At 39.8% G+C, this 24,065-nt stretch overlaps 1 protein-coding gene across 9 annotated transcripts in view; it reads right to left on the bottom strand.

The window, feature by feature from the left end:
- LOC132815081 (focal adhesion kinase 1) overlaps positions 1–24,065 on the bottom strand; it is a 557,743-nt gene that overhangs the window by 300,545 nt on the left and 233,133 nt on the right. The window contains exon 1 of one of the 9 annotated variants that reach the window (XM_060823819.1): positions 10,753–10,847. The exons of the other annotated variants lie outside the window; for them this stretch is intronic. The gene's annotated coding sequence lies outside the window, so the exon portion shown is untranslated. Of the gene's footprint in view, positions 1–10,752; positions 10,848–24,065 lie in introns of those variants that run through there. 9 annotated transcript variants of the gene reach the window in all.

The raw sequence follows: 24,065 nt of genomic DNA, 5'->3' as shown, positions 1-24,065 counted from the left end.
TCAGGACTCCCTGATCATCACATTCTTGCTGTGTATTTTCTTTCTAGTCCATAGAATTTTGTAGGTTTCTAGAAGATCCCACCTCATTCTCTTGGCATTTCCAGTTGAAGATTGTGACAAATGCTTCAGCCTTATCATTTGCACTGATATGCTGGGCTCTTCCATCATTAAGGATGGCGATAATACAGGAGTTCCATCTTCAGTGAGCTGTTTAATTGTCCACCACCTTTCAATAATGGATGTTGTAGGTCTGCATAACTTAGATCTGATCATTGTGGGATGGCTTAGCTCTATCACTTGGTGCTCATGTTATTTGGCATGCAAGTAGTCCTAATTGGTAGCTTCACCAAGTTAACATCTCATTTTTAGGTATGTTGGGTACTGCTCCTAGCATTGCTTTCCTGCATTTTTAATTGAACCAAGGTTGATGTACTAGCTTAATGGAAACAGCAGAGTGGGGGATATGCCGGCCATGACGTTATAGATTGTGCTGGAGTACAATTCCGCTACTGTTGATGATCCATTACGTCTCATGGATGTCCGAGTTGTGAGATCTGTTCAAAGTCTGTTCCATGTAGCATGGTGATAGTGCCACACAACATGACAGAGCATATTCTCAATGTGAAGGCAGAATCTCCACAATGACTGTGCAGCGGTTGCTCTTACAAAAACTGTCAGAGAGAGATGCATCTGCAGCTTCTCGTTGGCTCCCTCACCATTTGCCGCTGACGCAGTCCAGCAACTCCATCAATAATGCTGCTGCTCAGCCAGTCGGTGGTGGACATGGAAATCCCTAACCCTGAGAATATTCTGCACTATTGCCACCTCCCTGCTTCCTCCAGGTGTTATTCAACATGGCAGAGCACTGAGTCATCAACCAAGGGAGGATGGTACGTGATAATCAGCAGATATCCTTGCCTATGTTTAACCTGAAGCTTGAGACCTCACGGCGTCTGGACCCCCAAGTCAACAACGTCCCGACTGTATACCAGTGTGCCATGACCTCTGCTGGGTCTGTCCTGCTGGTGGGACAGGACATATCCAGGAATGGTGATGGTAATGTCTGGGACATAGTCATACTAAAAAGAATCATACCCTACAGACAAAATCAGGTTGTTGCTTAAACAGTCTGTGAGATAGCACTCCCAACTTTACCAGTAGTCCGCACATCAGTAAGAAGGACTTTGCAGGGCCAACAGGTCTGTTTCGACAATTGTCTTTTCCAGTGCTTAGATTAATGCCAAGCAGTCTGTCCAGTTTAAATTTCTTTGTTGAGATTTTATAGCCATTTATACAATGGAATACAACATAGAACACAGAAGAGGAGATGATAAGTGAAATGATATTACTGTGGGTCTGGAGTCACATGAGGCCAGACTAGGTGAGGATGACAAACTTCCTTTCCTGAAGAACATTAGTGAGCCATTAGGGTTTTTCTGTCAATTAACAATGGTTTCATGGTCATCAGTAGATTCTTAATTCCAGATTTTAAAAAATATTTGGTTTGAAATTTGAATTCAAGTCTCCAGAACATTGGCTGAGCTGCTGAATGAACAGTCTAGTGACAATACCACTCTATTATCACTGTTCCAGTCATGCGTTTGCTCCCTAGCTACTTTCTTGGATGCATCCCATCAACTCCAGGAGACTTATCAGTCTTTCGCTCCATTAGTTTCCCTGACATTTTTCTCCAGAGATCGTTATTGTAATTATTTCCTCTCTTCCTTATACCTCCTGAACAATTAGTATGCTCTTAAATGTCTTCTGCTGTAAAGATTTATGCAAAGCATTTATAAATTCATCTTCTATTTCCTGGTTCCTCATTATTATTTCCACAGCTTTATTCTCTAAGAAGCTTATATTAAGTTTGCTTCTTTCTTCATTTGTATACATTTAAAGAAGCTCTTGCTGTTCATCTTAATATTACCCTCAGTTTATTTGCTCTGTGTTGTAATGAAGATGTGAGTGTACCTTTAAGAGAGTTAAAAGCAGCAGAACTACTGGACACAACACCAAGTGTTCTCAAGAAGTAACAATGTAACACTAGGTCAAACATCTCTATTAGCTTGTTGCCTGAAGACAAAAACAAATTCGAATTCAACCAGTTTAAATTACACCCTGAAGAAAGATAGCAATTTCCAATCAATTTTGAGTAAAGTACTTTGACAATCTTAAAAGCCGACGACACAATCCGCCGCTCTGGGGTATAAGACCAGGAGGAAATTAAACAATTGAGAGGAGAACTGCCAATCCTAACATGTACCATACTACTTGAAATAAACATCTGTATTAAAAATACCTTTTTGAACAGTAACCTGTAACACAAATTCCTAACAAGGGGAAAAGACACAGGAAAATCCAAAGATAAGAACCTGCAGCAGCCTGGTTTTGAGATAAGAAGTGTTGTTTTGTAAATCTTAATTGGGAGTTTTATCAGTATTATAGAAGGAAAGGTAGAAGATAGATTAGAAAAAGAAATTGTAAATAGTGGATCGTTACTTACTCTCTGTTATACTTTAAGACATAAAAGTTGTTATTTTTTATTTTTCTTAGTTCTTGGCCACTCAAAATTTTACAGGATGCATCTTTTCTGTGTTGCTGGTTTTAAATTAAGCAGGCGGGTTTATTCAGTGTCAAAACAGTGTTTATTCAGTGTAATTTGTTTTTAGCCATCTTTTGTTGGTTTTTAAAATGTTCCCAATCCTCTGGCACACCACTAGTGCTCACCACGTTTTATTTCTTTTTTCCTTTCAATTTGATGCTAACCTTTACTTCCCTGGTTGACCATGGCTGGTTATCCATTTCACAGAAACCTTCCTTCACATTGAGCTATAATCTTTCTTGTGAGCTATGAACTGTTTTCTTAAACAGCGACCATTTTTAACTATCTTTATGGATTAATTATTTTCTCAGTATGGTCCAGCTTGCATTGCCCTCATTCCTTTGTAATTATTTTCATTCAAGCTTAGCACAGGTGTTTCTAAGCCAAGCTCCTCACACTCAAGCTGAATGCTAAATTCTACCATACTGTGGTCACTGTTTCTAGTGAATCTTTAGCATCGATACTATTTATCAAACCCAAATCATTTCACATTGCCACATCCAAAACAGCCTGATCCTAGAATAGTGTTCTAGAATATACACTATGAATCCTTCGCCAAGGCCATCTAAGCCAGTCTGGTTACCCCAATCGACATGAAGATTGAAGTCACCCATGATTAATACACTGCCTGTTTTGTACATCTTTAATATCTCAATTCCTTCTCAGTCCTACTGGATTGTAATTGCTCAGGAGTCTACAGATTACTCTTTCCAGTGTTTTCTTCCCATTTTTATTTCTTATTTCCACCAAAATGGATTCTAGATCTTCTGATCCAGGATCAATTCTTGCTATCATACGTATTCTATCCCATACTAAACAATGTTAGCCCAGTATCCTCTTATATTGCTTGACCCTTTGAAAGTCACTTACTCCTGAATATTTCTTCACACAGCGGGTTGTGAGTTCATGGAATGCCCTGCCCGTATCAGTGGTGAACTCTCCTTCTTTATGGTCATTTAAGCGGGCATTGGATAGGCATTTGGAAGTTATTGGGCTAGTATAGGTTAGGTAGGATTCGGTCGGCGCAACATCGAGGGCCGAAGGGCCTGTACTGCGCTGTATCCTTCTATGTTCTATGTTCTATTTAGTTCCCTAATTTGATCTCCTTGTAATCATGTTTCTACAATGGCTATAACATCATTTTTGTTCAAATAGTTTGTTTCAAACCTTATGTGCATTCAAGTAAAACGTTTACCCACCTTGATCCTACTTATTGCTGTTTTGCTATTTGCACCACACAGACTACAGCTACTCAAGATGACACATCACTACCACCTCCTCAAGGTATGTTAGGAATGGTAAAGAATGTTCACAACCATGAAACGAAATAAGTTACATCATTTTTATCATCTTTGGAATTACTTCCTACCATTTTGTGTTAAAATTTCATCTTGAATCCTCCTTTCACATGTTTAAGTCTTCCTAGTGAGGTACTATACTTACAGATTTTGTGTCAACTACAAACTCAGCTTTGAAATTATACTCTACTTATCCAAGGAGGAGAAAGTAAGGGCTGCAGATCAGAGTCGAGAGTGTGGTGCTGGAAAAGCACAGCAGGTCAGGAATGATTCCTGATGAAGAGCTTATGCCCAAAACGTTGATTCTCCTGCTCCTTGGACGCTGCCTGACCTGTTGCGCTTTTCCAGCACCATACTCTTAACTCTACATACCAAAGTCCAGGTATATAACAAAAGGAGTCGCATCCCTGACTAGTGGAGAACATCACTGTATATTTCTCTCAGAGAAAGAGAGCGAGCGAGAGAGCGTGAGAAAGAGAGCGAGCGAGAGAGCGAGAGCGAGAGCGAGACAGACATAGAGATAGACAGCATAGAAATGTACAGCATGAACACAGACCCTTTGGTCCAACCTGTCCATGCTGACCAGATGTCCCAACCCAATTTAGTCCCACCTGCCTGCACCCAGCCCATACCCTCCAAACCCTTCCTATTTATTTACCCACCTAAATGCCTTTTAAATGTTGCAATTGTACCAGCCTCTACCACTTCCTTTGGCAACTCATTCCATAAACGTACCACCCTCTGCATGAAAAGGTTGGCCCTTAGGTACCTTTTATATCTTTCCCCTCTCACCCAAAACCTATGCCCTCTAGTTCTGGACACCCTCGCCCCAGGGAAAAGACTTTGTCTATTTATCCTATCCATGCCCCTCATAATTTTGTAAACCTCTCTAAGATCACAACTCCTGTACTCAATACTCTGACCAATAAAAGAAAGCATACAAATGCCTTCTTCACTATCCTACCTACCTGTGACTCCACTTTCAAGGAGCTATGAACTTGCACTCCAAGGTCTTTTTGTTCAGCAACACTCCCTAGGACCTTACCACTAAGTGTATGTCCTGCTAAGATTTGCTTTCCCAAAATGCAGCACCTCGCATTTATCTGAATTAAACTCCATCTGCCACTTCTTGGCCCATTGGCCCAACTGATCAAGATCGTGTTGTAATCTAAGGTACCCTTCTTTGCTGTCCACTATACCTTCAATTTTGGTGTCATCTGCAAACTTACTAACTTTACCTCTTATGCTTGCATCCAAATCATTTATATAAATGACAAAAAGTAGAGGACCCAGCACTGATCCTTGTGGCACTCCACTGGTCACAGGCCTCCAGTCTGAAAAAGAGGAAACTGTTCTCTCAAAAAGTTGTTAATCTTTGAATTTTTATTCCGCAGAATGGTAAACTATGGGACATCAATTATATTCAAGGTTGAATTCGAAATATTTTTTAATCTATAAAAAGTCATGGGAGGAAGAGCAGACTGGAAAGTGGAGTTGAAGCCACTCATGATCTTATTGAATAGCAAAGCAGGACCAAGGATCCAATCAGCATACTCCAGCTCCCATTTCTTAAGCTCTTTCATCCTTATATTCATCCATCACTACTCTTTGCTTTCTATGCTTAGCCTAATTTGTAACCAAACTGCACTATCCCTTTAATCCATTTTTTTCAGTCTTGCTATCAAGTCTATGATTTTATATTTTAATGAAACACTTTGGAAAGTCTACATACACAAAATCAACCTGATAGGTTTCCTCAACTTTCTTCATTCCTTTAAAGTATGCAGTCAAGTTAGCAAAATGCAACTTACCTTACTCAGTGGTTCGCTAAATTGGCTGGTTGGTCAGTTTGTAATATAGGGTGACAGCAACAGCACAGGTTCAATTTCTGTGTAGTTGAGGTCACCATGAAAGACCATCCTTCTTAACCCAAGACATGACGACCCCCAGGTTAAATCATCACTAGTCATCCTTCTTTAATGAGAAAGCAGCCCTATACCCCTCAGGAACTGCAAAAACTTGATCTTAATCACCACAAAATCATTAATTAATCCATGTTTTTACGGGAGACAGTTAATTTGGGGCTAGATTATTTCCAAAACAACAATCCAGTTAAGCTAGTCATACAAACCCCAAGATTGCTCATTCTAGTCAGTCTACCATTAAAGAAAAACATTACTTCAAACCCGAAGTTATTCATCTATACCAAATGAATGACAGCGTCTCGCCTCTCCTGAACCCATTAAATGATTTGAATACCTTAGATTATAAAATCTCTTTTAGTTGACGCACTACCAATTCTTTACTTGATGAGTTCAATCATTCAATAATCTCTAGACAGAATACTAGCCTTTGCTTTGCAGGGGTAATTAATCTTTAAATATTAAAGCTGTCAAAAATCATCACCTTCTACCCACTAAATAACTGAGGCATTACCATGGAGAAAAGAATGGGGGACAATATTTTCCCTGAGCTTAAAGTCTTGAACATGCTTTCATTTGCAGGTTCCCTGCTGGAAACAACATGCATTGATACGCAAAGGTAAATGAGCCACGTTATGAGCTTCACTAATTATTTAAAATAGTTAGCACACTCAGAAGTGTTCAGCGACTTTGGAAAGAAATAAAGATATCAAATGGACTATTTCCCTGGCATCACACCAGCACTAATATGCAGGATTCATGCCAGTAGTATTTTCCCTTAACAGGATGCTGCCCTCAGTTTAAAAATTATTTTCTGCCTGTTACAAAATTGAACAACACTATGAATTTCGGTGCCAACATGATGTCAGGTACAGTGGCTGTGTGTCCCAAAAATTGGTTATCAAATCCAACAGCATGTTCCTTTGATTGTTCATTATAGGCAGACTACAGACTCTACTCGAGCAGCCGTGCTTGCAAAAAACAAAAAATGTTGAGTATAATTCTGTGATTTTTATGTTTGTTTGATTGCTATTTGTTAAATCAATATTAAAATTAATACTCTGGCAGTCTTTCAGTCAATACTCTATTATCTACAGAGAGGGGGTACCCTGGAAGATATGGAAAGATTTTATGGAGTCTGGAATCAAAAATTGGGAACAGAAATCTTGTTGGAAGTATGGGAGGATATCTGGGAGAATGTGAAAAAAATTTTGATTTGCAATAAAGCGCAGGCTATGCAACTAAAGATTCACCATAGGGCCCATTCGACCCCAGAACGACTAGCAACATTTAAGAAAGGAGCATTCCCAAGGTGTCCTAAATGCAAAACAGACACCGGTACTTTCACACACTGCTTATGGAGCTACTGGGGTGTCATAGCAAATGTGTTGGAGAGGATCTTGGGAATGGAAGTTAAGGCTGATCTGGTATCCATCCTCCTGGGACTGCCAAATCTGCCTTTGCTAGATGAGCACTGGAAAAAGCTATTCAACATTCTCATGTATGGTGCAAGGAAGGAAGGAAGGAAGACAGAAAGAGAGAGAGAGGAAAGAAGGAAGGAAGACAGAAAGAGAGAGAGGAAGGAAGGAAGGAAGGAAGACAGAAAGAGAGAGAGGAAGGAAGGAAGGAAGGAAGACAGAAAGAGAGAGAGGAAGGAAGGAAGGAAGACAGAGAGAGAGAGGAAGGAAGACAGAAAGAGAGAGAGGAAGGAAGGAAGGAAGGAAGGAAGGAAGACAGAAAGAGAGAGAGAAAGGAAGGAAGACAGAAAGAGAGAGAGGAAGGAAGGAAGGAAGGACAGAAGAGAACGGGAGGAAAGGGAGGAAAAAAAATTAATAAATAAGGGTATATTAGCCGATGTTCCCGTTTGTGGGAGCCTCCGTGAGGGACAGCAAGTATGTAAGTTAAATTACATTAAGTTTGTTTAGTTCAATTTATGTTAATTTAATTTATGTTTAATTATTTATTGAATTGCAATCTGGGAAGATTGTTCTGTATCGCTGTGATAGTTTTGGTTTATTCTGTAGAGTAGTCGATAGTTTATTCTTATTGCTGTTGTACTATAAGATTGCTGTATTATCTTTTGTACTTTGATAATTTTGTAAAAAAAAAGTTTTCAATAAAAAAAAATTAACTCTCTAGCACATTACACATACTAATTTGTCACTAACAGCAACTGCAGCAAGGGTGACTGTGCATTGGTACTTCACACACTGCACTATAATAAACCAATGAAAATACATGCTTTCCTCAGTTAATGATGCATATAATTACATATTAGACAGATATAGAGCACCCAGAAGAGACCAACTCATTTATACGTGGCCTTATTCCCCTCTTTAATCTAGTCTCTCAATCTTACCAGTCCTTTCTCAGTTATGACTTCACAGGGGTGGCAAGGTGGCTAGTGGTTAGCACTGCTGCCTCACAACACCATGGACCCAGGTTTAATTCCATCCTCAGGCAACTATCTCTTGTGGGATTTCCACATTCTCCCAGCGTCTGCGTAGGTTTCCTCTCGATGCTCAGGTTTCCTCTCACAATCCAAAGATATGCAGCTTAGGTCAATTGGCCATGTTAAATTGTCCATAGTATCAAGGATGCGTAAATTAGATGGATTAGCCACTGGAAACTCAGGGATAGGATAAGGCAATAAGACTGGGTGGGATGCTCTTGGAGGGTCAGTGTGTACTTGTTGGGCCAAGTAGCCTGTTTCCACACTGTAGGGACTATATGACAAAAACATGTTCATGCTATTAGCCGCAAAAATAGTTCAAGTGACAGCAAGTTGCGAATCTCACTACCCTTGTTTAACAAAACTCAGTTTATTACTGAATGGCAACAATGGCATGCATAATTAAATCAACTAACACTAGAATGGAAATTTCTTGAAAGAAAACATAACTGGAATGGAGGGACTCTTGTAGGACAATGGTAGTACTCCTACTTCTGAGCTATAAAGTCCAATTTCCAGTCCCACCTGTGCTGGAAAAGTGTCAGAACACATATAAACAGGTTAATACAAAATGCTTACAACTAGCATGGACTGTAACAGAACCAAAAATAAAATTTAACGTTTCAAATTTCAAGAATGAATCTCACAGACTCAGCTCAGAAAAAAACTATTTGGCCTATCGAGTCAGTGCCAACCTATCATCACTACTCCCAACATCCTGCATTTGGTCCATAGTAATGATATTTCATGCAATCAGCGAAGTACTTTTCAAAAGGTTTAAAGATTTCCAGCCTCTACTAAGGCATTTCCCAGGCATTCCCACCACCTGATGGGTGAAGAAACATTTCTCAAATTCCATCTAAACCTCCTACCTTTAGCCTTATAAAGTATTCCCATTGGTTATTGACCCTTCAATAAGGGAGCAACAGATTCCTATCCACCACGTCCATGCACCTCACAATCTTATACATCTCTAACAGATCCTCATTCAGTCTTCTCCAAGCCAAGGAAAACAACTCAAAACTCATCCAGCCTCTCTTCATTGTTAAATTGTTCCATCCCAGGTAATATCTTTTTGTACCTCCTCTGTACCCCATCCAGTGCAATCACAGCCTTCCTAAGCTGTGGTGACAAGAACAGCACAAGGGCTTATGCCTGAAACGTCGAATTTCCTATTCCTTGGATGCTGCCTGACCTGCTGTGCTTTAACCAGCAACGCATTTTCAACAGCACACAGTACTCAATCTGTGGCCGAACCAATGTTTTACAGCTCCAACATAACCTTTCTACTGTTCTAATCCATGACTATAATGCCTTCTTAATTACCCTATTAATTTGTCCTGTCATTTTCAGAAATCTGTGGACAAAAACTCAAATCCCTCCATTCCTTTGATCTTCCTGGTGTCCTGCCATTTATCCCGAGTTGTGGGTTAGTCAGTCAGCTCAATTGGTTGGACTGTTAGTTTGTGACGCAGAGTGATGCCAAAAACATGATTTCAATTCCCAAATTGCTGAAATTACTATGGAGGTCCCAACTTCTCAAAAACACTGTTCATCTGAGGTATGGTGATCCTCAGGTCAAACTGAACACCATTTCCTCTCTCTTGCGTGAGAGCGCAGCCCTATGACATCCTGGTACCAAGACAATTTTACTTTTACACCACAGAGTTTAGAATAGCGCAAACATCATACTGACAGTTAATAAAATATTCCTTTATCAAACTATTAATATTTTGACATCTATCCTTGATGTATGAGCAAGTTAGATACATTGCGATTTACTTGGAATTATCATACGACAGCATCAAAACCTTTACATCCAAAGGTAAATATATGTATATTAGAAGCACTATAGGAGCAGACAATACCAAGCAGCTGTTCAGCTCTCCTTATAAAATACCACAAGACTATCTGAATAAAACAGCTGATTGCTTTGCGTTCTCCAGTGAAGAACAGTGAACATCACTGCCACATTTGAGATTTTAGGAGGAGTTTGAAAGAGACAAAAACACCAGCTGCAAATTTCCAAATCTTCATATGTTGAAAGCATTCTGAGCAAAGTATACTATGCAAGCTCCTTCACTGCTGAACACAAAGTAATGGACTAAGCTAGGAGTCCTGACCCTTAATTCACTAGATTCAATCTGTTAGGCCTTTAGTGGAAGAAACTAAAGAAACAAAAATATGCTTCCATGTGTTCCAGGAAAAGTAATGCTATAAGCCTGGCAGCAGCTGATTCATCTGAAAAACTTCACAACATTTCCACCACCCCTTCCCCCATCCTGTGGGGTGTGGTAGCTAAAAATATATTTTAAAAAGAACCGGTACAAAACATTGTTGGAATGACAATTTTACTTCGCTCAAGTTACAGCTGAATAACTATAAAATTCAACATATTTCTTTGAACATATACCTTAACTAGTCAATTCCTTTTCTTAAGTTGACCGATAAAATAATGAAAATCTTGTTAATTGCTACCTTCTGCCACAAGATGTTGTGCTTCTATATCATTTCTTGTTCGAGAACCCCAGCAAATACATGGTATGTAGGATTCAGCTGGGGAAGTAGGATCCTTCTCCACAACAAACATAGATAAAATTTAGAATAATTCACTTTTTACAATAAATAAAAACGCCACTCAGCTTCCTTCTTGTCAAGTTACATTCTCACAGTCAACCTACTCATAAACCAGCCTAACATGAATCATTGTAACCTGGAGCTTTTTAAACAACGTCATAAGTAGTATACTTCCTAGTTGTAACACCGTCTGCATGTTTCACCATGATTTTACAAAGTGGCAGCATTGCAATTCCCACAGAGACCGCCTCCAAAAGAACTAGTATTAGATTGCACAAAGTGACTATTTGAAAATCTGATTGGTTCAATTTGCAATAAAACAAATAGACATACAGGAACTCTTGCCAAATACTATTCAATGAGGTGGGGCATCACAGATTAGAATGTGAAAGTGTCAACTTTCTTAAGACTCTCAAAGCATAGAAGGCAACTTGCTTTAGTATGGGACAGTTCTCAAATAAAAAAAAAGGACTTCTCATTAGTACCTCAGCTTTTACACTGAAAAGGACCAAAAAGAATTGCAAATAGTTCCCGAATGGAATGGAATCAATGGCATTTAATTGCCTACTCCTTTAAATATTTACTTAATTACTCCTTGTACATTTTCACATTATTTAACCATGTAGTGTCTCTGAAACAGTTTATATCACATCAGTTTATTTAAGTTTGAAATTACATGCACTAGTTCTAGAGTTTGTTGCGATCTTCACTAGCGTTTAATTTTGTGAAAAAAGAAAAACAAGATAGAAATTTAAAACAAAAAAGCAAATTAGAAATGCTGGAATTTTTATATTTGGCTGGATTAATTGTGCTACTCACAAATTTATACTTTTACAATTGTTTCTCTGCTTTTATTCACAGGATCACTTCTATAACCTTCATTTCCATGTGTTACCTGCTTAACTTATGGTCGGACCACTGTTTGCCTTCTGGTAAAGGTTCAGTTTGGAAAGTACATTTCAGTAGACAGTGAAACTAAATCATATGGTGTCAAATATGCACACAATTTTAAAAAAGTCAATAGGTAACTGCATGCAAAATCAGAAACAGCTGGTCGGTGTGACTAACATCTGAAGTACAATATGCAATCATGGCAAAATATCTTGTGCTGTGGATTTGTTTGACTATAGCTTGAAGGTTCAAATTCCAATTGACACAATCAACTCATTTTGAACTTTCTTGCTTAGATAAAGGTCCATGATGTTTGGATCAATACAGAGCTTAAAATAAACAGTTTTTGATCTGTTTTTTCCTAAACAGATACTCATTAAAATTTTACTTTAAAAAGGAAAACATATTTACTGTGGTGAAGGAGAATTCAAGCAAGTATTATATATTATAGAGTAACTAATAAATAATGGAGAGCTTACAGTAATTTCCAGGTTAGCAAAGATGCAGGACTTGTGGGGAGCAAAGATGCAGGACTTGTGGGGGAAAGAATCATAAGATTTGTAATATATAGTCATATGTTTAGAAACAAAATAAACAGTGGCTCAGTGGTTACAATGCTGCCTCACAGCACTCGGGACCCGGGTTTGATTCCAGCCTTGTGTGACTGACTGTGTGCAGTTTGCACATTCTCCCCGCGCCTGCGGGGGGTTCTGCTGGGTGCTCTGGTTTCCTCCCACAGTCCAAAGATATGCATGTTAGGTGGACTGGCTATGATAAACTGCTCCAGGGATGTGTAGGCTAGCTGGGATAGCCATGCTAAATGTGGGGTTATGGAGAGAGGGGTGGAAGGCTTCGGAGGTTTGGTGCAGACCCAATGGGCCAAATGGTCTCTTTCAGCACTGTAGGAGATCTATGAAATATAAAATAAAAATATAAACTGTTGGAAAAGCACACCAATATCCAGAAAGGGAGAATAAAAGTATTTAAAATTTAGCTTCATGCCTTTGTTGTGGACCAGGCGAGACCAAACCACCTCAAAAGTAGCAAGCAGATAGCCTAGACCCTCACTTTAAAGGCAATTATAAAAGTGCTGTGTTCCAGATGTAATTCAATTTGTCAAACTACTTGGCTGAAAGCAAAACATGCTTTATCCTGATACCCAGTTAAAATATAAACAAAAGGAAGAAGAATTGGTATAACCTCAACTCTTTGAAAACCTAACGGAATAATAGATTATTTAACTATTAAACAGTAACTGTTCCTGAACTGTTGGCAGAGGCCATTTGTGGGGATCTCAATATATCAGCTCCAGAAGTGGGGTCAAAATTATATAAGATCTTGCTGTATGCAGATCATGTTTTAATTTTCTTGACAAAACTAGCAGTCTCAGTGCCTTGCCTGATACAATGCATTCACACATTTGCCGCTTTTTCAGGATATAAGATTACTTTTGCTAACAGAGGCTATGCCTATGGGTGGTCTTACGAAAGAGTTGGCTTTTACGAAAGAGTAACATAGATTCCCATTTAGGTGATCACAGGGGGGTTTTGTGTATTTGGGCATATTCATTACTCCAGTTCTGGATTGGCTGTTCAAAGCCAATTTTACTCAATTATTTGAAAAAATTAAACAAGATCTCCAAAGATGGGAGGCACTTCCAGTCTCATGGTTGGGTCAGATAGCGCTCATTAAGATAAATATTCTCCCTCATTTGCTATACCCTATACGGATGCTCCCCTTGATTTTCAATAAACAAACACTCAGGAGACTGAACAGTTGGTTCAGCTCCTTTATCTGGCACTGTAAACGGCCCCTCATTTAATTAGCCAAACTGCAGTTGCCTCACAGATTGGGGGGAGTAGACCTTCTGGACATTATAAATTACCAATTAAGCTTGCTTTTGACCTACGTAAGTGATTGGGTTTGTGGGAACCCTCTTTCGATATGGCTAGATATCGGAGTCTCCCAGGCAAGGTGCCTCCTTACCAGTTTACTGTTTTTGGACAAAGTGAGGACAGTTAGGGAATATTGCCATAACCCAATAGTCATCAATACTGTTAAAGCATGGAGGACAATTTGGCAGAGGGAAGGTAATATTGGCAAAACATTTTTGTTTACACCTTTAGTGGGTATGCCGAGTTTTCAACCAGGTATGATAGATTCAGGATTTAAACGTTGGGCAGCTAGGGGTATACCTTGCATGGGTGATTTATTTGAGGGAGATGTAATGATGTCCTTCGATCAGTAAGTACAAGTTACCTAATAGAGACCTCTTTCATTTTTTTCAAGTTAGGGATTTTATTCAAAAAAGGACCACACTTTTGACTGATCCCTACAAATCTGACATAGAAAGAGGGGTACTAAGGGCTAAGAGTACACTCTCTGTCAGTACTCTATATCATCAATTGGGGGGGGTGCACCTCAGATGAGTCTGATCGACTCTGCAAGATGTGGGAGAGAGAGCTGGGTGTTGAAGTTTCTTCAGAGGTATGGGAGGACATTTGGGAGAATGCAAGGAATATATCAATTTGCAATAGGAGCCTTGCTTTACAGTTGAAGATTCTCCACAGGGTCCACTTAGCCCCAGACCGTTTGTCAAAATTTAAACCAGGGGTACCTTCAGCATGCCCTAAGTGCAAGGTCTGTACGGGTACTCTTACCCATTGTCCTTGGTCTTGTGACAGGCTTCAAATATATTGGAGTGTTGTGATGGGCGCAATGGAGAGGATTTTAGGTGTAGGGGTGGAGAAGGACCCTATTTCGCTCATTTTGGGCTTACCCATTGTATTTCCTGCAGACTCACATAAGACAAAACTTTTCAATATTCTTACATTCTGTGCAAGGAAGGATATCTTGCTAGGTTGGAAGAATACCTTGCTAGGTTGGATATCAGAAAACCCCCAGGCCTGTCAGGTTGACGGAAGATTGTCATGGAGCATATTCCCCTGGATTTTCTCACAAATATGGTACACCACAAAACTGAGAATTTTTTCCAAGACATGGCAACCCTTTTTGAGATACCTGGACACAGATTTATCTGCCACACTAACAAGGGCTTTTATATAGCCGCAACGACTGTGTTTCATGAGTCCCAATATCCAGGGAGGAAGAACTGTGAATGTATGAGTGTTTTGTTTGGCTGGGCTGAGTTATTACTATTTATTTGTTTGGTTGTTAGGTATTTATTTAGTTAGTTAAATTGCTAGTTTAGGTTTTTTTTTATACTTCTCTATATATGTTTATACATTTGTATAGGACGGTGGGTTGGGGAATTTTTTTATTATTTGGGTTTAGTTTTGTACTATTTTTGTACTGTTTTAAATTGCATTGTTTTGTATTTGTTGTAATATTTAAAAATCTATTTTTTCTTAATAAAAATATATTATAAAAAAACAGTAACTGCTCCAATATAGTAACATCCCATAAACCCACCCTTGGCAAAGGCAAAGGCAAAGTCAGTACAACAGGTTGTCTCGCACGTAATTCTGGCAGCAGAAAGAGAACCCATGCTTTTAGCACAACAGAGAGAGATGTAGCAGTTTCCACAGCCAATTTCAAAATTCGACCGACTACTGAAAGCTAGACTAAAACCCTGAGACCACTCAGTCATGCTGTTTCTACTCCAACTTTTTTAAAAAACTCAAGGCTTGGAGGACACAGCTTAACACCTATGGTTTAATACCTCTCTTCAAAAACAAATCAGGACAAAATACACCTCTTAAAGCCAAAGTATAATCATACATTGTGTACTAAATGTTAAGCTTCAGAAAATTTACAATAACCAAGAGAAAAATCAATCAACAAATAAAATTAAAACTCATCATTTCTTACCACAATTGCTGCTTCAACATAACATATCCACTGACTTATACTGCAGAATTAGAAATGCTTGCAATCACTTTTGCCTGGGACGCAGCAAATGCAGCAGCCTGCATGATATCAACTGAGTCAGAGATCCATTAAATCTGCAATCCTAGCTTGCACTGAAAGCCCAAAAGCGTGAACAATACTATGCCAACATCACTGCTATGCTGCATGGAGTCAATGAATCCAGTCATCTGGATTTCAGTACTGAATTCTATTCAATAAATTGATGTGTTACCTATTAGCTTAATCAGACTTAGAAGCCTAGTGTGGATGCGTTCTGAACCTTGACTCAAAATCTTCCATGCTTATAGTAAGCATCTGTTCAACTTGCAGTATTTTTAAACATGACAGCCTGCTTTCACAGTCAGAAACAAAAAGTTAGTACTTGCCAGTGACTTTAAAGAAGCTGCCCACTATCACAATCTCCAGAAAGATGGAAAACTTTCAAATAAAAAACTGAATTTCCAGCTAAGATCTGAAGGAATGACAGACCAAGATTTCACATATTAAAGTGTTGCTGTAATAAATATATTTTAAAAACAAATACAGGACATCTGAACACTATCGCCTGTTTGTAGACAACCTATACTTCAAACTACAGGAAAAGGATTCCTCATTTAACTTTTAACACAACAGAAAATATACTGCTATGGTTATATATTTCATTGCCACATATATACTTCATTCCTAGGTATCAGGCTAAAATTCTCACCTCCCAATGGCTTGCTTCTTTTTCACTTTCTCAGCTGGGTACTTATAATTGCAGTACTGAACTTCACTGTAAAAATTAGGATGCAGCTTTACTCTTCTTGCTAAGCAGGGTGAAGCTTCCAATATCCTATAATTCCTTAAAAATTCAGTGTCCAATCAGAATGATGGTTCTCACCCATATTCTACATGAATAATAGAGTCAACATTTTCTCTGCTTCACGCAGTCTTTTGCACTCCACCTCTCAAGGTGGCTGCACACCATATAAATCAAAACTGCTGTTGCCTTTGATATTCATGGCGTTTAGATGGATGCCTACCATTTGATCTTAAAAATGGCTTCCACTACCCTCTTCCCCATGGCAACAGCTTTGTAACAAACGGTACCCAGTTATCATTGGCCTAACTCCCTTGCACTCAGTCAGATTCCAGAACAAGTCACATTACTGCATTTATTTTCCTTAAATTGAAGCTACAGTCCCAAAATACAATGTAATTGTAACACCACAAAGATCCCACAATTTAAGCTCATCTTTCCAAACTTTAGTTTAACATCAGTGACAAGTCAAAAGGCTACATCATGCATCCAACTAACTGCAACTATGATGTCAAGCATAAGCCCTGTTACAGTAACATCACAGTAGAATAGAGTCTAAAGGAAAAAAATAACAGGAGCATGTTCAAAGGTATTCCGATCATAATGGAACATGATAATCTACATTTAGAATGAAAAAAATCTGATGGGTGAAAGGTAGCACAGATGAGGAGTTCATAGAATACTTCAAGATAGTTTCTTAGAACAGCACACTCTGGAGCCAACTGTTTATTGCAAGAGAGATGAATACAAAAGCAGCGAGGTTATATTTTGAATTTGCGGACCTTTGATCATGGGGAGAATGATAACCCTCAAGGTTGAACCCACTGATAATAGTGAAAATGTAAAGGGCTAAAATTCAGGACAAGGAAGGTATTCCCCTGATCAGTAATGGGACTGATTATTGCTGGAAAACAATTAAGAGTTTGCCATACACTCTTCAGTGATAACATGCAAAAGGAATCAACTTTGCACTTCATTTTGAGACTGTGTGGTGGTGCCAAGAAGAGGAAGACAATGTCCTACACCACACCAAAGAAGAACCAGCATAAGAGAAAGTAAAGCTTGCTGTCCTTAAAAATAAAGAAGTCGGCAATGATGGGAAAATTCCTCGTCCATGCGTGAATGCCCTCCTGAAGAGTGTGCTGCTAGTGTCTTCATGGTCAGTCACTTCAATTGACAAAACTGCTGGAAGTGCTGTCTGACAAGAATGCTGCAAAGAATGAAGATGCATAACTATACAGGTATAATAAGCTACAATGAAAAATGGTTGTTAAACTCTTGGAATTCAGTATTTTGCAACTTCAGTAAAAGGTGATCTTTTGAGTGATCGTACAAAGTAATTCAGGTAACAGCAGGCCCATATATTATTATCAAACTTGTAAAAAAAACACACAAAGAAAAAAAATTTAAAAACTTTACAAATAAGAGGTCACCCATTTAAGACAGATGGAGAGTTTTTCTTTATCATTTGAGGGCATGAGACTTTCAAGTTTTCTTTTCCCCAAAAGGCATTGGAAAAAGGGTCTTTGATAATTCTCAAGATGGAGATAGATACGTCTTGATAAACGATGGGGTTAAAGGCTATCAGGATGGTAAGAATGTGGAGAATTCAGATCAGCCATGATATTACTGATTAGAGAAGCAGGCTCAAGGTTCACCCGATATCGCACGCATCAGTGTGAGTTAAAGTAGTCCCAATGCAGACCCCACAGGCCATTATGAACCATTTTCAACCTTAATTCAAAATTGCTCCTTATATTCTTCCTACAATACAGTTTTAGTTTTGCTTCTTACTCTCCGAGTTTCACCTTTTCCAGTAACGTGGTCTCAGCTCTAATTTCTTGTCTGCTCCTCGTAACCCTTAATTCTTTTCTTAATCAAAAGTGTATCAAACTCAGCCCTTAGTAAATTTAAAGAAGCAACCTCCACTAACTTCTACAGAAGAAGGTTAAAAAACAGTCTTGTATTCAGTATCTTGTATTGCAATGAGTTCAAAATGAATTGCTTCTAATTATTTTCTCATGATTTATTCATTTCATCCTCAGACAACTCCACACTTGTCCAACACAGACGATGAATTAATTCAAAGATAGTAAATTAGGAGAAAATAAGCAATACTGAAAGCAAAGCTGGAAAGCGTATAAGGTGCACTTGTTATCGGAGTTATGCAGCACAAATCAGATGCTGAGTCATAACTGGGATGGAAAAGCTGAAAGCATCTCCCTCTGCATGTAGAAACTATTCAGCAGTTTGAATGGTAATAATAACTTGTCTCTGACTAGAATGTAGACCCACTCCAGCTACTGGAGCACTTCATCAAGGATGAGGGTATAGCGTGAGATATGGCATCAAGGACCTGTTTACCCTCTGATTCAATTTCTCATTTCAGCTGCTCCTTCAACTTGATTTTGACCATAAACAACATCATTGTCCTGCTCAAAATGGAATTGCTGGTAAGCCACCAGCTAGCCTATCGCCACTATCATCATGGCAATCTTACTGACAACGTGCTGAAACCTTTTTAAACATCTAGATGCATAACCTTGATCATAACCTTGTTATTGATTCACTTTCATTGTCAGATTTAAGTTGCAGCTCTCAATCTCAACAAATCTTTTCCTACATTACACTGTTTATTTAATTAATATACAAATCCCTAAACCCTGACCTGATAGTTCCTCTCCATGTCACACCCATCCTAACTTTGAAATGCATACATTGCATTTTCTTCACTGTTACTAGATCAATTTCCTGGAATTCCCTTCCCAGCTACAATGTCTCAAGGACAACTCCCAGGTATAAGTGCAACAAATGGTTTCACCGACTCCACAAACTTTTGGAACATTCAGGCATTTCACCAATCTGGCCCAATATTGATTATAAGGTCTTCAGAAACCACCATCCAGAAGTCTAAAAATCTTTACCTAAACCCCTCAGTTTCACATTTTTATAATTTTAACGCCTATCTCTAAAATCCATTCCTCCAAACTCTAATCAAGACTTAGATTTAAAGGCAAAGATGAAGATGGAAGATGGTGACAGAACAGGGTGTTCTAGCCAGAGCTCGTCGGCTTCACCCATACTTCTTCCTTCTCTTTTACTTCCTTCAAATGTCTTCTTCTTTTCCTTCTTTTTTCCCTTCAACTCCCAGCCTTCGATGACGACTCCTGGCCTCCGGCGACTGATGATCCCTGTCCTTTGATGATAATTGCCAGCCTCCAGTGACGACTTCCAGCCTGGTATACTGGACTCCCAGCCTGGCAACCTCCCAGCTTCAGCATGACAACTTCTTGGTCTGCCACAGTGGTCTTCTCCCGTTGCATGACGACTTCCCAGTCGGACGCAGTGGCCTCCTCCATAGGTGCCTCCCAGCATGGCACAGAAACCTCCCAGAATGGCATCTCTCCAGCATGATATGGGGCCAGGGTCCGATGCGTACCGAAAACAAAGTGGTATCGTGGTCTGCCGTACTAAACTCTTTTCTGTAATGCAGGACATGTTATTTCTGTATTGTCTAAAATCTTGTAACAAAAGCAGCTTTGCCTAGGTACTTCTGTATCTAAATCAGCGCTGTAACTGGCAATGCATCGACCTTTCACTTATCTTGTTGAATTTGAGAAACAAAACAGGCTATTCTATTCACCAACAGAACTGGAAATGTTGAGACAGATAATGAGAATTTGAATAAAATTACCTTAATTATATATTTCATTAAGAATGTGGCAAAAAAAATCCAAATCATGAACTAATTGTGCAGAGACACTTTTGGAATAAGACTAAATAAAATGCAGCACAACTGAGGGTGCTGAGTCAAGAGCGTGTTGCTGGGAAAGCTTTTCCAGCAACACATTCTCTACTCTGACCTCCAGCATTTGCAGTCCTCGCTTTTTCACAATTCAACAATAAAATGTCCAAGTATATTCTAGATTTCAGCCAACAAGAATCCACATTGGTTATTATAACAAAAGGCTTTGTTGGTTATGATGTTTAACCCCAGGTTAACAACCTTATTCTGTCTCAGCTGAGATACAAACAATAACTAGCTTGGTGCCTGTGAAATTATTGATTGCGATAAATCATGTCCTCTTAAGTTTCTGTCCTATTAAAGGATGAGTCATAAGTAAAGGCTGAAATATAAAAGGCACCAGTAGTTCTGAAGAAGAGCAAGAAGCAAGAAAATGAAATGCATTTTGAAACAAAAATGCAACTGTTGGAAGTACACAAGAGGTTCGACAACATCTGTATAGGTAAATACGGATTAACATTTCAGCTTGTTGTCAATAGCTTATACTCAGGATTGGGGTTTTCTTTTCATTGACATTACTAACCTTACTATCTATTTCTTGCAGATTTTTGTTTCATTTCAAAGTTCTAACATTTGGAGGTTCCTTATTTGTAATGACGAAATCCTGTGCTCATGTTATAATTCTGTACAGCATACTTTAAGGTCAAGGTGAATGTAACGTTAATTAATTATTTAGCTTTATACACGGGAATAAAATATTTGCCAGTTTCCTCAGAATTCTTAAATTCTACTGACAGTGGTAAAAGTGGAGGACAATTAATGAGCCTGTTTATGAACTTGTCACTAGCATCTAGTGTTCAACCTTAATTATCCTGGAAAAGGTGATAGTGCCTTCTTGAACTCCTAATCTTTCAGGTGTAGGGTAGCTCACATTGCCTTTAGGGAGTTCAAATTTGGTTTAGGTTCACAATGAAGGTACAGCAATTTCATTCAAAGTCAAGATGATGTGTAACTTGGAGGGGAACGTATAAGCGATGTGATGGTGTTGCATGCATTTTCTGCTATTGTCCTTTCAGTGGTACAAGGTATTGGTTTGGAAGGTGCATTCGTAGGTCTAGAGGTGAATTACTGCATTGCATTTTGTAGATAATAAACACCGGTGCCACTATGTCTTTGGTGATAGGATTGAATGTTTAAGCTGGTGGATATGCTCAAATCAACTGGGGACTATTCCATCATACACCTTGTGTTTGATGATGAAGAAGAACAGGCAGTGGGAAAATAGGTGGTGAGTTACTTGAATCCTTAGTCTCTGACTTGCTCTGTAGCCACTATTTTATACAGTCTGGTCAATGGTAATTCCCAGTATGTTGATAGTGGGGAATTAGGCATTGGTTATGTCATTGATTATCTCTTGTCAAGATGGTCATTGCCTAACATGGATTGAAAATGTTACTTGCAGAAGTGAAAAATTCAAGGTAGCTGAGAGTGCAATAGTCGGATGGAGGTGGGGGTAAAGGTGATAGGTTGGTGGCGAGGGTGGTGCAGATTGGTGGGAAAGGAAGATGTACAGACAGGACAGGTCATGAGGACACTGTTGAGCTGGAAGGTTGGAACTGGGGTACAATGTGGTGGTGGTGGTGGTGGGGGGGGGGGGGGGGGGGGGGGGGGGGGGAGGAGAGAATGAGGAAACTGGTGAAATCCACATTGACGCCATTGGGTTGGAAGACCTATTGTCTCAGCCTGCTCCTGCCCCACCGAAGTCATCTCCTCATACCTCGATACTGTCCTAAATACCCATTCCAGCAACTCCCCACATACGTTCGGGACACTACCTACGCCCTCCACCTCCAAGACTTCCGTTTCCCTGGCCCCCAATGCCTTACCTTCACCATGGACATCCAGTCCTTATTCACCTCCATCCACCATGACTAGGACCTCTAAGCCCTACATTTCTTCCTCTCCCCACATCCCCACCAGTACCATTCCACTGACACTCTTACTCATTTGGCTGAACTGGTCCTCATCCTCAACAACTTCTCCTTCAAATCCTCCCACTTCCTCAGACGAAAGGGGTAGCCAGCTACGCCTGTCTCTTTGTCGGCTACGCAGAACAGTCTGTCTTCCGGAGTTACACCGGCACCACTCCCCACCGTTTCCTCCGCTATATTGATGATTGCATCGGTGCCACATCGTGCTCCCATCAGGAGGTTGAACAGTTGATCAACTTCACCACCACATTCCAACCCAACCTTAAAAGTCACCTGGCCCATCTGACACCTTCCTGGACCTCTCCATCGACGATGACCGAAACACCACTGACATTTTCTACAAACCCACTGACTCCCACAGCCACCTGGGTCACACCTCCTCACACCCTAACTCCTGAAAAAAAATGCTATCCCTTATTCCCAATTCCTCTGCCTCCGCTGCATCTGCTCCCAGGAGGATCAGTTCCACCACAGAACACACCAGATGGTCTCCTTCTTTAAAGGCCGCGATTTCTCCTCCTACACGGTTGATGATACCCTCCAGTGCATCTCATCCACTCACCGCACCCCGCCCCTCCAACCACAACAAAGACAGAACGCGCACCACCCCCCACACCTTCCACCGCACCAATCTCCGTATACATCGCATCATCCCCCGCCATTTCCGCCACCTACAAACGGACCCCATCACCAGAGATATATTTCCCTCCAGACCCTTATCCGCTTTTTGTAAAGACCATTTCTTCGCGACTACCTTGTCAATTCAAGCCCCCTCATCAACACTTCCCTCCCGGCACCTTCCCTTGCCACTGCAGGAATTGCAAAACCTGCGCCCACACCTTCCCCACCCCCAACCCCAACCCCTCACCTCCATCCAAGGCCTCAATGGAGCTTCCACATCCAAAATTTCACCTGCACTTCCACATGTCAGTTACTGTATCTGTTGCTCTCGATGAGGTCGTCTCTACATTGGGAAAACAGGACGCTTCCTTGCACTTTCAGCTACCTTCCCTCCAGCCCCACCCCCTCCCATTTTTCTATCCATCCCCCGAGGCTCCCAGCCTCATTCCTAATGAAGGGCTTTTGCTCCTCGGATGCTGCCTGACCTGCTGTGCTTTTCCAGCACCACACTCTTGACTTTCATTCAGCAGGCATTCCACTCCAGTTTTGCTGATATGCACATCCATGTAACCCACTGGCAGCCAGTATGTCATCCAGTTCACATTATTCGGTCATATTATAAATATTTCACTTGCTTTCTGATGGAATAAAGCCGGCATTTTGCATTACAACAGCGAATAGATTTAAAGAATAGCCTGGAAAATCAGGTAAGCAAAATATGCCATGTATAAGTCAAAGCAAAACACAATTCTAATGCCCTACATTACAATTTTCTGAATTTACAAGGGACAGTCGTGGAACAATGTATTGGTTGGAAAATAAAGGTAAGCCCCTTGGCACAGTTTCTGAAAGAAACTTACAAAGAACCAGAGGTTGTGCTAATATTTACTATCAGGTAAACAGAGGAACATGTTTCAATAAAGAGCAAAGAAAACTATGGGAAAACAAAATGTGCACAAGAAAAATAACTTTGCTGTTAATTATTGCCATCATTCATTATTGCTTATAAATGTACAAGTTTAATTTTTTTTAAAAATCACTTTACTGTTTTTCAATTCATCCCAGTTGCATATGTACCTCCCTCAACCATTCAAAATTCTAAACTGTTACAACATAATTATATAACCAATACTTTATTCATAGCATCAAAACTCAAAGCTAAATCTATGGCACAATCCAAAACGAACTTAGCAATATCATTTTTTTTAATTCATTCATGGGGCGTGAGCATTGCTGGCTAAACTAATGTCTATTTTCCCAACCCTAAGTGCTCTGGAGAAAGTGGTGAATTGCT

The sequence above is a fragment of the Hemiscyllium ocellatum genome, chromosome 4 (assembly GCF_020745735.1).
Source record: "Hemiscyllium ocellatum isolate sHemOce1 chromosome 4, sHemOce1.pat.X.cur, whole genome shotgun sequence".
Lineage (NCBI taxonomy): Eukaryota > Metazoa > Chordata > Chondrichthyes > Orectolobiformes > Hemiscylliidae > Hemiscyllium > Hemiscyllium ocellatum.
The sequence above is the reverse complement of the archived record's forward strand: the minus strand, read 5'-3'. Positions and strand labels throughout refer to the sequence as shown.